The sequence below is a fragment of the Amphiprion ocellaris genome, chromosome 17 (assembly GCF_022539595.1).
Source record: "Amphiprion ocellaris isolate individual 3 ecotype Okinawa chromosome 17, ASM2253959v1, whole genome shotgun sequence".
In the NCBI taxonomy this organism is placed as follows: domain Eukaryota; kingdom Metazoa; phylum Chordata; class Actinopteri; family Pomacentridae; genus Amphiprion; species Amphiprion ocellaris.
Genome location: NC_072782.1, coordinates 13,336,542 through 13,349,253, shown reverse-complemented (window position 1 = coordinate 13,349,253; position 12,712 = coordinate 13,336,542). Strand labels below are relative to the sequence as shown.

At 36.5% G+C, this 12,712-nt stretch overlaps 1 long non-coding RNA gene across 1 annotated transcript; it reads right to left on the bottom strand.

The window, feature by feature from the left end:
- Positions 1-4,400: 4,400 nt before the first annotated feature.
- LOC129350934 (uncharacterized) lies at positions 4,401-11,699 on the bottom strand. The gene is made up of 4 exons (XR_008604529.1): positions 10,912-11,699; positions 8,749-8,849; positions 5,077-6,903; positions 4,401-4,642 (listed from the first exon to the last, which is right to left on the bottom strand). It is a non-coding gene; the product is annotated as an uncharacterized LOC129350934 (long non-coding RNA).
- Between the last annotated feature and the right edge of the window lie 1,013 nt (positions 11,700-12,712).

Genomic DNA, 12,712 nt, shown 5'->3' with positions numbered 1-12,712 from the left:
GGGTCTTGAACCTGCGACCCTCCAGTTGGGAGTCTGTCTTCTTTTCCCCTGAGCTACTTGCTCAGATACTAAATCTACGTTTTTTTGCGCATTTATCATCTATTTTTTGTCATTTTCGAGTTTTTTTTTTAACTTGAGTCTTGACTCGACCGTTTTTTTCAGGAGGTTGGACTTCAGCCTTTGTGCTGGAGGGTTGAACCCTCAGTTCCAAGACTTTCCAAGCCTCCAGACCTCCCGAGTCCTCAGGACCTGAGCTTTCACACAGTCTGAGGGCTGAAATTTTCTAAGTCCCACAGTAGTTCTCTGTTAGATTTAACTTTCAGACAGTCCAAGGACTGATATCTTCTAAGTTCCTGAGTAGTTCTCTGTTAGTTTGAACCTTTCCACAGTCTGAGGACTGAAATCTTAAAAGTTGTTGAGTAGTTCTCTGTTAGTTTGAACCTTCAGACAGTCTGAGGACTGAAATTTTAAAAGTTTCTCAGTACTTCTCTGTTAGTTTGAACTTTCTGGTTAACAGAAGCCTTAAAACTTGTGACCATGAGTCTTGATTTCACATTTAGACCATCCATCTGAGTTCTTCTCAGACCTTCACCTGTGGGTTTTTTAGAAATCCTCAACAAACTTTGATTCTCTTCACTGAACAGTAAAGTTTGTGGAGATCAGAAGGTAACATTAGTTTGATAAATGCCTTCAACTACTAGTAGACTTTATCTGGAAAGCAGTTTTCTGAAATGAGTTCTTAGTAAATCTATCCACAATCAAACCAAGAACATAGAAAGAGGAAATGTTTGAAGAAACAACTTGATGTTTTCATTTCAGACTAGACTATCTGTTTTTGCTCTTTTTGATTGTTTTATTGTCTCTTCTGTTTAATTTGATCTTCTAAAGTCTAACTGGTGTCTTTTCAAATGTTTTGTCTTTAGTTTGATTCTTCTTAAACGTTTAGTTTTGCTCTTTTCTCACCTTTTATTCTTTTCTAATGTCTGATTTGATTTCGAAATGTTTTGTCTTTTTAATGTTTGTTTTTTCAGACGTTTTATCGGCTTGTTTGCGTTTCTTTTTCTTTCCCAATATTTAATGTTGCGATTAAATCTTTAAGGTTTTTCTTTTTAAATGTTTTACCACCTTTTAATGTTTAATTTTCTTTTTAAATGCTTCATTGTATTTTCTGTTGAATTCATATTTAAAGTTTCATTGTCTTTAAGATGTAATTTTCTAATTAAACATTTAATTTTTAAATTAAATGTTTTGTCTTTTGAAAGGTTTAATAATCTAATTAAATGTTTTGCATTTTTTAAAATGTTTAATATTCTTCTTGTTTGATTGTATTTTTTAAATGTTTAATTATGGAAAATATTTTATCTGTAATTTTTAATATTTGTATTTTAAAAATTTTGTTTAATTTCATACTTACATGTATTGTATCTTGTTGAATTATCAAATTCAATATTTTGTCTGTTTAATACAGTTAAACATGAAATACAATTAAATTAAATTTAATTGCTTTTTGTTATGTAGTTTATTTCTTTAATCTTCTTTTTCTGTCAAGATTTTAACCCCAACCTTAAAAATGAAATAAACCCTTAAATCACAACGAAAATACTTCTGTTGTCACAATCATGAGTTAGTCAATTATTCAGATTATCAATTCAACTTTATTTGTTTAGCACATTTTACACAGATGACAAAACTAAACAAGCAAAGAAAAAAACTATGCTAAAACTATGATTAAAAACATTTTTAAGAAAAGATTTAACATGGTAATAAAATATGTTGTGTCCAGGGGGATGGAGGGAGTTTATTGAAGTCTTCTTGGGCTCACATGGGAAATCATTTAAAATATAAACTTGATATTCAGTCTAAGGAAACTGCAGAGCGACAGAAGAACCAAAAATATCTCCTGTTTTCTCCTTTAATGAGTCGACTCTTCTTGTGCTTTCAGACCAAAGAACTACAGACTCTTCACAACCTGCTCAAACTCTTCGTACAAGACCTCACTACACGGGTCAAGAAGGTTTCCGTCTCATTTCTACTCTGAAGCTCACCTTCTCCTGCTCAAACTGCTGACAAATGTTTCTGCTGCTCTAAAGTCTGGTCTCCAGAACTTCCTAAAAACTCTCAAAGTCTCTTCTGCTGCAGGTTGCTTTGTAGAACTGTTCAGAAAACCTCACTAAACCACATGGAGGGGCCTCAAGATAGTCGTCCAAATGAAACCATACAAAAACCAAACTAGCACAACCCAAACGCTAAAGTCTCCTGCAGCCTACCAGAGAACCTCTGAGAACAGAGAATCAGGACAGGAACTCTTACCTTCTGGACAACCAACGTTGGTTCTCAAACAAGAATACAGAATGTGTCTGACCAAAAACCTCTGAAGACTCACTACAGCCAAGATAAAGACACAACTCAGCTGCACCAAATCCACTAATCACTGCACACATTAGCACCATGTGCTAACTGTGGCTAAAGAACCACATTTACCAAGACAACTATCCAGTACAAAGCCCTAAAACACACCAAGAAACACATTAAAGACGATTTTACTGCTGGAAGCTGCAAGCCAACGCCTAAAGAACAAACTAAAGCAATGGAGCCAAACCCAGTTCTGTGGTGAAGAGAAGCAGAGGAAATGTTTGTCTGCAGCTAAATAAAGCAGGAAGACACTGAGCTGCTCAGGTGTTCCTGATAACACCAAGCAGCCACCTGGACAGCCAATAGGAACACAGCTTACTGGAAGTCCAGAGGCTGCTGTTAGTGAAGGAAATTTAGTTTAAAGTTGAAGCAGAAAGTTAACAAAGAAAGTTGAAAACCACCTTCTGATACCTGAAATCTCTGAGTTTTCACACAAAGAACACCTGAACATGTCAAACTGGTTCCATAGTAGAACCATCATTGTAAAAACGTCATAGTATGGTGTGTTGCTCAAAAAACATTACGACCCGGCTGTCTAGGGTCGCCGAGGAGCAACACAAAAACAGGACAAACGCTGGTTTCCAGGGGGTTAGGCGGCTATTTATTTGAAAGAGTAAGTTTACAACAACACAACATGTGAGCAGAAAAATCACAAAGTCTGTCTTTAGTTCAGCTGAAAATATTAGTTTTTGTCTTTTTTATTGACCAAACTTTTCAGGAAGTAGATGAAGAATAATTAAAGCTCTCATGTAGAAGTCCAACTTATTTTGGATCCTTGTGGAGAGTTTGTAAAGCTGTTGAGTTTTTAGAGTCACATGGATTGTTTTGACATTTAATAACCGAGTCCTGAAATAAAATTACAGTTGTGGATTTCTGTCATTTAGTCTGGACTAAACAAATAACAGCAGCATAAATCTCAAACGTCATTATGAGGAGTCTGGATTGAGGTTTCTCACTTGATAATGATCAAAACATGAAATTTAGGTTGGTTTAAAGGAATATTCCACCTTAAATCTTTGAATGTTGACCTAAAAGGTTGGTTTCAGGAAGTATTCCACCTACAAGGTCCTCAAACATCCACCTTAAAGGAACATTCCACCAAAAATCCTTGGACATGCACCTAAAATGTTGGTTTAACCGAGTATTCCATCCAAAATCCTCAAAGAGACCTGAGGGGCTGGTTAAAAGGAATATTCCACCTAAAACCTCAAATATAGACCCGAAAGGGTGGTTTAGAAAAAATCCTTCAATGTAGACCAAAAAAGTTAGTATGGAGGAATATTCCACCTGAAATGTAGACCTGAGAAGTTGGTTTGGAAGAATATACCATCCTAAACATCCTTAAATGTAGACTAAAAGACGGTTTGGAAGAAAATTCCACCTAAAATCCTCCAATGTAGACCTAAAAGGTGAGTTTAATGGTATATTCCACCTAAAATTCACTACTGTAGACCTTGGAGGTTGGTCTGATGGTATATTCCACCCAACATCCTTGAACATAAACTTAAAAAGTTCGTTCAAAGGAATATTCCACCTAAAATCCTTCAATGTAGACCAAAAAATCTTGGTGTAAAGGAGTATTCCACCTTAAATGTAGACCTAAAGGATGGTTTGGAGTAATATTCTACTCTAAAATCTTCCAATGTAGACCTAAAAGGTTGATCTGATGGTATATTCTACCCAACATCCTGGAACATTTACCTAAAAGGTTGGTTTAATGGTATATTCCCAGAAGAACCCTTGAACATCAGGCTTAATGGTATATTCCACCCAAAATACTTGTACATATACCAAGAAGTCAGTGTAAAGGAAATGTAGACCTAAAAGGATTGTTTAAAGGAATATTTAAACGATTATTTTCATTATTTAATAATCTGTTATCAGTCAGAACCCTGGCAAACTTATTTTCATCAGTTTTTTTAGTGGAAGTCACAAATAAAGGAGCTCTTGGTTTTTCGCGTTACTGAGTCCAAAGCTGCTGTTTCAACACAGATTCACATGCATCCACAAACCTCTCAGCACTCAAACACCCACAGACAGGAGGCCGGCTGGACCGAGGCTCGGCGGCGTCCTCAGACCCACGAGTCGGGGAGTCGCTGAACTTGTTGGTCCGGTTTGAAGGCCTCCGTGTGGTCCAGTAGAAGTCCACGTAGTCGGTGTTGGCTTTGAACCGCAGCGACTGGCCACCATCAGGTGGACCGGCTCGTCCTCGTAGGGCTCCTCCTGTAGCCTTGAGGGGACCACAGGAACATTCAGTAGCTGTTGGAGTTCTTCCTGTCAGGCTCGTGGTAGAACGGCTCTGAAGAATCTTGTACTTGTCTTATCTGGAACAATCTAACAGCCTAAACTGTTAACAGCGGTGTAAAGAAGCAAACACACAGGCATAGATTAGGACTCAAACTAGATTTATTTTAGAAAACAAATCAACTTAGAGGCATTTGTTCACATGTGGCTGAATAGGAGGCCGTCAATCAGATTGAGGTCTTCACTCTGTAGGTTGTTTGTTGGTGAGACTCTTGGACCTCCATCAGCTGACGTGGATGTTTGATGGTCTTCTTCTCTAGTGCCAGATGATTCATCCATGAATTCAGCAGCTACAGACTGAAATGAAGCTCATGCTGCCGTTATTGAATTCCTGTTCCAGATCAAATGTTCAGAGCTCACCTTGAATGCAGCCGTCTGCTGTCTGATAGTTTTTCTCATTGTAGTCTTCAATAAAGTCTTTTTCCTCATGTCAGGATGTGGTGAGACTCTTTCTCAGTCTCTGCAGACGTCCCTCATTGTGCATCTCCAGAGAAGAAACAGAAAAACTGGTCACTGCTTCAGCATCACAAACGCTCTCCAGCATTGAGAGTGTTTTAGGAATTCATTCATTGTGTTGTGAACTTTGAAGGAGCAGAAACTTTACAGCTGCCAAAGATATGAGCTCCAATTCTGGATGTTTTAGGAAATGAAGTTCATCAAATGAACACTTGATTTTTGCTGATAACTCATTAAATTACTGAAGAAATCCAACATAAAAACCTGTAAACTCTCAGGCAGCTTTTGTTAAAGTTTGTCTATAATTCTATCATCATGTTCTGGAACCAGGACTCTGCAGAAGTTCCTTCAAACAGATACTTGTGTGTTTCTATTTAAGGCCTCAGGTTTGAACGTACAGCAGAGGATTAGAAAGGAGTGATTTTCATATTTAAATCAGTCCAGTAAATGTTTGTAAAAAATTATTAAAATTTTGATTTAGACAGATTTGTGTCAAATAATATTGTAGAGTCTCATTTAAATATATCCAAATGAGTTCAGTGTATTTACATTTTATAGAATATTTGATTTCTTAATCTCAATACTGTAGGGTCTGACCCTAAATATTATAATAATGATGTCAATTTAAATAATATTTTAGTGCAGTCATAAACTTTAATCAGCTAAACTTACATAATAAATATCACTGTACAATCTTAACCTGAACATTCATATTATTGAGGTAAATTTACATAAATCATGATATTCTAGAGTCTTAACTGGAATATTTCTAACATTAATCTTTTTGTATTGTGCTGATAAACAACAATAACCCAACTTTCAGATAATATTTGTTGTCTGTGATTTTGAGACTAAATTCCTCCACATTCTGGAACTGGACTATATTTCCCAAAATGGAAACACGGACAGAATTTAACACTCGTGTATCCATGGCAACGCTAACGTTTCTGCTTCTTACCAAAGTTCACAACACAAGTAAAGATTTTAATGTAAAACTTCAGGGATGACTGCTAACCATAAGTATTCTGATCAATACTTCATGATCAATATCAGGACAGATGTTACAACTCCAGCTGTTGCATTAGACTGCAGTTATTCACAGAGAAATTAAAACATCACATTCCTCATGAAAACTAGATGGGACTTTGATTAAATAAAGTGTTGGTGAATAAACAGTGTAAAAAGTGCAAAGCAGCTCCATTAAATCAGGAGATGTGAGACTTCCACAGCATGGATCACCATCTGCTGTGTTGATTCATAGCTGAATGTCAGAATGAACTGAGCTAGAAAAGCTGCTTTGAGCTGCAACATTACGGTCTGACAATCCAACACCATCACAGTTTTCATCTGGTTGTTTTGCTCCAACATGCTGTGAAGTTCAGTTTTTACCTGAATCAATACAGAGATTCTATTTCCAACCAAGACTGGAATAAAAATTAGAATGTTATGAGATTATTAATGCAACTAAATCCTTTCAGATGGAAGGATTTACTTCTAAGTTCTAATTCAAGTTTCAGTTGGAGCACATTGCATTCACAAAGAAAAACAGTGAAACCTTCATAGCAACATTTACTAAACCTAAAGCTTCCCTGTTGGCACATTGGTGGAGTTTGTTACTGGGCATTTGAACCTTAAATCCAGTGAGACGACCATCTTCAGTCCAGGCCAGTCAGAGAACTTCAAGACCTTCCATCAGCTGGACCAGATGTGGCATCATCTCCCTCTGAACATCTGGATGACAGGAGAAAAGACAGAAATCAAACACAGATCACAGAAATACAATTTATTCACTTTCATCATTTTATAAAAGTAGCATGAACTTTATTAAAACTTGACAACATCAGTAATGAAAGTAAACGTTTTTATCTCGTGTTGAAGCTAAATTTAAAGTAAATTTTAATGAGTTTATCCTGAGAGGAGTGAGAATGGAGCTTTTCTTTCCTTTTTAGAATATTCCCTCAAAATATTCTGTTTATTATTGGCTTTAGAAGCATTTTTCTTTACTTATTTATTTTTAGATACCTCAGACTGATGCACTTTGCTGGTTTGCAGATAATTTCATGTACAATGACAATAAAGATCTTCTATTATAACATATTTTGCTAAAACAAGAACTGCAAACCTTCTCAACCATCTCTCAGTCTGCAAAATTCCAACTGCGACCAAGAATTATCTGATGTAGTTATTATTATAATCTTTTCTGAACCAGCCCTGGAATTAATAAAAATCTGTATATGGATATGATTTTCTCTGATGGGACCACTATGGAAGCTGTAGTAATTATTAACTATCCTTTGAAGGGAAAGATTAGGTCTTCTTCAGGTGGATAAAAAAAAATGCTCTCCCTTAAAAAAAAAAATAAATAAATGCATACAATAAAGTAAATCTCTTCTGCACTGCACACATACTACACTTTTGTATAACTCTGGATGTCAGAGTAAAGGCAGACAGATCCATCGATCAGCCACAACATTCTGACCACTGACAGCTGAAGAGAACAACATCCATCATCTTGTTCTAATGCAACGTTCTGCTTGGAAACCTTGACATTCATGTGGATGTTTGACATGTACCACCACCTAAACACTGCAGGACAAACAACCCCCTAGTCTCCATGGCAACAGCAGTCCTTGATGCCAGCTGCCACCCTCAGCAGGACAAACTGAAACTGCTCAGGAGTGGTCCGAGGAACACGACAGAGCTAAGCTGTTCACCTGGGTTCCACACTCCCCACATCCAGATCTGATTGAGCATCTGTGGGATGGTCCAGGATCAGCCTGGTCTAGGTAGGACCCACCCTGCAACCCACAGGATCCACAGGATCCACAGGACATCCCCCGAGGTTCTGATGAACCACTGGGTCAGAGGAGTTTTAGCAGCATAAAGGGACCAACACAGTATTAGTCAGGTGGTCAGAATGTTAGACTGTTATATTGTCATGCTGATTATATGGTCAGTAAACGTTACCATCAATTATAATGTCCACATTGATCAGGGAAAAAAAACTCACATCAGTTCATTCAGAAACTTTGGGGTTAAACCTAAAAACACAGACCTCAACAGCAGTTTGTTTCAAAGCAGCACACCAGCTGGTTTTCACTAAAGAAGCTTTGAGAGCAACAATTAAATGACAGTTTTGTTCTCATTAAGTTCAGTCAGCCAAAAATAATGTACACACATCAGGAAAAGAAAAACTTTTATAAGTATTTCATTTGTATAAGTACTTCTATACATATAGATTCCTCTTTCTAAGTTTGATCAAATCACGATAACTCTGTGTCCTGTTGTACGATGTTTTCCCAACAGATGGCGCTACCCTCATGAATGGAGCATCAACAAGTGACGTCTACAACACAACAGAAATGTCTGGAAGCCAGTGGCCACCACTTTGAGCACCTCTTGTAATTGTAGAGGCCAAAGATAACTTTTATTAATCTCATGATGTCTGAATAAATTTGGTATTGAAATATTTATGCAAGCTTTTCTTTTCCTGATGTGTGTAAACATTATTTTGGCTGACTCTGTATAATGGGTTTCTGACAGGTTTTTTTCTTTTTATAATAATGACAAACATACCTGCATTCTACAGGAGTGATTTTCCTCATGTGCAGGTAAAGATGTGTGAGGAGCTTAGAGATGACAGGAGCAGGAGTCATCCTCACTAATTCAGCCTCCACCTAGAAACAGAAAGACCACAAACAAACACACTGATATACTCTCAAACGTTCAACCTCACAGCCTCAAAATATCTGTTTAGGAAGTGTTGTGTTTCTAAATTCTACTGAAAGCATTGACAGACATTCTCTTACAAGGTTGTGTAAAAAGCACCCTGTCCTCTGAGCTACTGAGAAACCTTCCTGAACAAAGTTTCTACATGTAAATCAGCTCAACAGAAACTAAAGCCTCAGTCAGAGATAACAGGTATCGCAAATTATAAAGAACTTTCTTTGTTAACTCAGACTTTCGGCTTCAACCTCACATAAAAAGGGGAGTTTAACTCATCAGGTGAATGAAAATGAACGGTTTGTGCAGTTCTAGATCCAAAAGTAGGATGTTTCAACTTATGTTTTACTACAAATACAAGTGAGATGTTTCAACTCATGTTTTACTACAAATACATGCAATAATAAATAAATACAATAGCTGGTTGTTAGTTTATTCACTATTAATGTCACTTTATATACTGGATTGAACTTGAGCAGTGGAAGAGAGAAGGAATTTAATGAAATTATGGAGATTCAGAGAGGTAATGTTGCGCAATGTTAAGGGCGGCTTAATTCAAACCAGCTGAATGTTAAACTTCAGTGCAGCTGAACGGGTTTCAGTTAACCTTAAAGTAAAATAACTTTTTTAAAAGCTAAAATGCACAGCAGAGAAATACAGGTTGAGGATTTCATTCTAAAAATGACAAACAGCTGCGGCGCAAATAACACAGGTGTTCAGCGGTAAGTTAGCCACCTGTGTTAATTAGCCCGCTAGCTAACTTAGCCGCTTAGCTAGCTAACGCGTCCGGACCAAATGCTCAAACACGACAAAACACAACTCTTCACAAGTCGCTGACTTAACGTACAACAAAACAACGCTACTGGTTAGAAGTATTTATCTTCTTACCGTGTTTTACTCCAAAAACAAGGTCAACAGCAGCCAGAGATGCTACCACACGTGCCGACCATACATATACATAGACTAGATCCGCTTGCGCTGTCTTCTATATTATCTATGGTCTGACCAATCGCTGCTCTCTGGCTCCGCCCTCTGAGAATCTTGTTGTCGTTTGGCTCCACACTTGCTGATGACCACTTCCGGTCTCAGAAAATGAAAAAACGGACCTTTTTTCGTTTCTGTCTCTTACTGATTTTACTTTCTTGTTATTCTAAATATAAAACGAAAATCAAAGCATTTAAAAAAATCGTATATCCCTTTTCAATTATGAAAAGGAAAAACGCCTTGTATTTAAATTTAAATTTTTGTATTTTAAAACGAAAATCAAATAACCACTCGTTTTTTGTTTTTCAATACCCGTTTCACAACGGAAAATCCAATTACCAGATCCGTACACGGACCCCTTATGCCCAAATCATTTTTGTATTTTTATTTTATTATTATTGTTTTTTGTTGTTGGTTTGCAGCCAACAACAAAGCCCCAGATCTATTCATCTGTCATTCTGTTGATGAGTTAAAGCCCTCAAATATAATACAATATAGCTGATCAAAAGCCTTGGAATATCATTTTACCATTCATAAAAGTCTGCACTTTTTTTTTGTTTGACTAAAGTCTAAATATTTTTCTGTCATGTTGAATTTTAAATTATGGAATTTTTCTGTTTCTCAATGTCACAGCAGTGATATTATTGTGTGTTTGGATGCCTACCCATATCTGCATACAAAACATGACTTCTCTAATCATCAACATAACTAACAAAGCATAGCAACGGCTGGCTGAGTAGCAATGAAAGCTTATTTTATTGTTTTATTGCGAGCTTCTAACACCGATTCCAAGACATGCTGCTTGAGAAGCACTAGAGTGGCACTTTCAGTGATGTTAATGTGGAACAAGGAGCATAAAAACAAACTGGGATGACCTTCTTGCCTAGAGCACAGTGTCTCACGCATTATATTCCTTTTACTATGAAATAACCTGAAAATGGAGCAATTATCAGGTTAAACTCTGAAGACTGCTCAGCTGGGCTAAGCTCACAGTGTTTCAAAGATCTTAATGATACTTCTGGTAAAACTTACTCTGAGATCAGCTTGTTGACATCATCATTAAACAGCTGTTTCCTCAGACGGTCACACTCCTCATGACAGGTGAACTGTGACATTATGGGATGCCCCTTTGCACTCTTTGCATAAAAAGATGCTCTGCTCCTTCATGCTGTGTCCTGCCAGATCACAAAGGGCAACACGAGGGCAAGGCTCCTGGGCGAAGAAAGTAGAATTTGAACTCAAGTCAAGCTCAGGGCCAAAGTGGTGGGACTCACCCTCCATCTGGAATCTGATCTGCCTCCATTCTCTGTTCCCAAACCTCTATGTGACATGACTGATAATTTCTCTAGTTGGAAAAAAAAGATACAATGACCACAGAAAGACACAAACGTGGGGAGATGGGAGCCATTTTCATGTCTGTGTCCAAATGTGTGTTTTGCCATAATAGAGCTCTTCCACACTTGACATTTTCACTTGTTGCCGCAGGAAAAGCAGAGGTAGAACTAAAATCATTGTTGATGACTCATTTCCACTAAGTGTCCCACTAACACATGACAGCGAACCAACAAGTACAACATCAGAAATTAAGTGGGATGCAGCCATCATTAACACAACTGTGCTTTTTCTGCTGTGGCAAGTCAGAATATCCAGTATGCTGTTCAAAGTGTGCAGAGAATATCTGGTGTGACAATCAGCAGCTATGTGCTGATGTAACTTCATATTAGAACATTTGAAGTTGTTGATTTGTCATTTTATTCATTCAACACACTAAATCTAACTATGATATAAACTACGTAAATTTGCGTCTTCAAATACCTATGTTGTTGTACTCAAGTCTAGCCTAAAAAGTAGTGAATCCACCCGATTGCTGCAACATCCACAATAATTCATATACTTTTAAACCTGTAAACTTAAAACTAACAGTGACAGTATGCCTGTATGTCACTGCAACAAGTTGAGAAAGTGGCAGATCAGAGGTTTGAAGTATTAGATCACTAATCTAAGCTTCTTAAATGGGAATCATTTCTGCTTTTATATCTGCTTTTGACTGCTGGATAACTGAGGATGTCACCAGGATATATGGGAACTTGTAATAGGAATTTTAGTTTTACATTTATGGTCAGTATTTTAGTAAAGCAATTGCTGCAACGTAAATTGAACTGCAAATTTGACTACATGACAGGACAGTATGGCTTCATGATGTATTGTATTATTGATGTTAAAACTACTGCACATTTTTCCAAAAACGACAAAAATATGTATGGAACCCTGTAAAACCCACTGCTGCAAAAATACAACATCAGTTTTATTTTTTAATTCATTATGTATGTATGTGTATATATATATATATATATATATATATATATATATATATATATATATATATATATATATATATATATATATATATATATATATATATATAGCATATATGTATGTCTGTGTGTATATACACATTGCTTTTTCTCATTTTTTTTCTATATTTGGGATTCACATGGTTAAATTGATCTCAAGCCCAAAAACACTGAAAAATTAAATCCTGAAAGGAAGATAAAAACATTAACGATTTTTTAAAGTTGATCATACTTTTAAAAAATAGGTTGTTTCTACTAGAATTTCCTCATAATTTAAAAAGAAATGTACAAATGTGACATATCTTAGGCCTGAACATGGGATCTGAACAATTTGAGACAAAGAAAACTGAACAATTAAATCAAAAACAAGTTTTTAAGTTGATTATACATTAAAAAATAGGTTGTTCCTAGTAGAATTAATACAGAATTTAAAACAAAATGTACAAATGTGACATATCTCACTGAAAAATTAAGAGAAA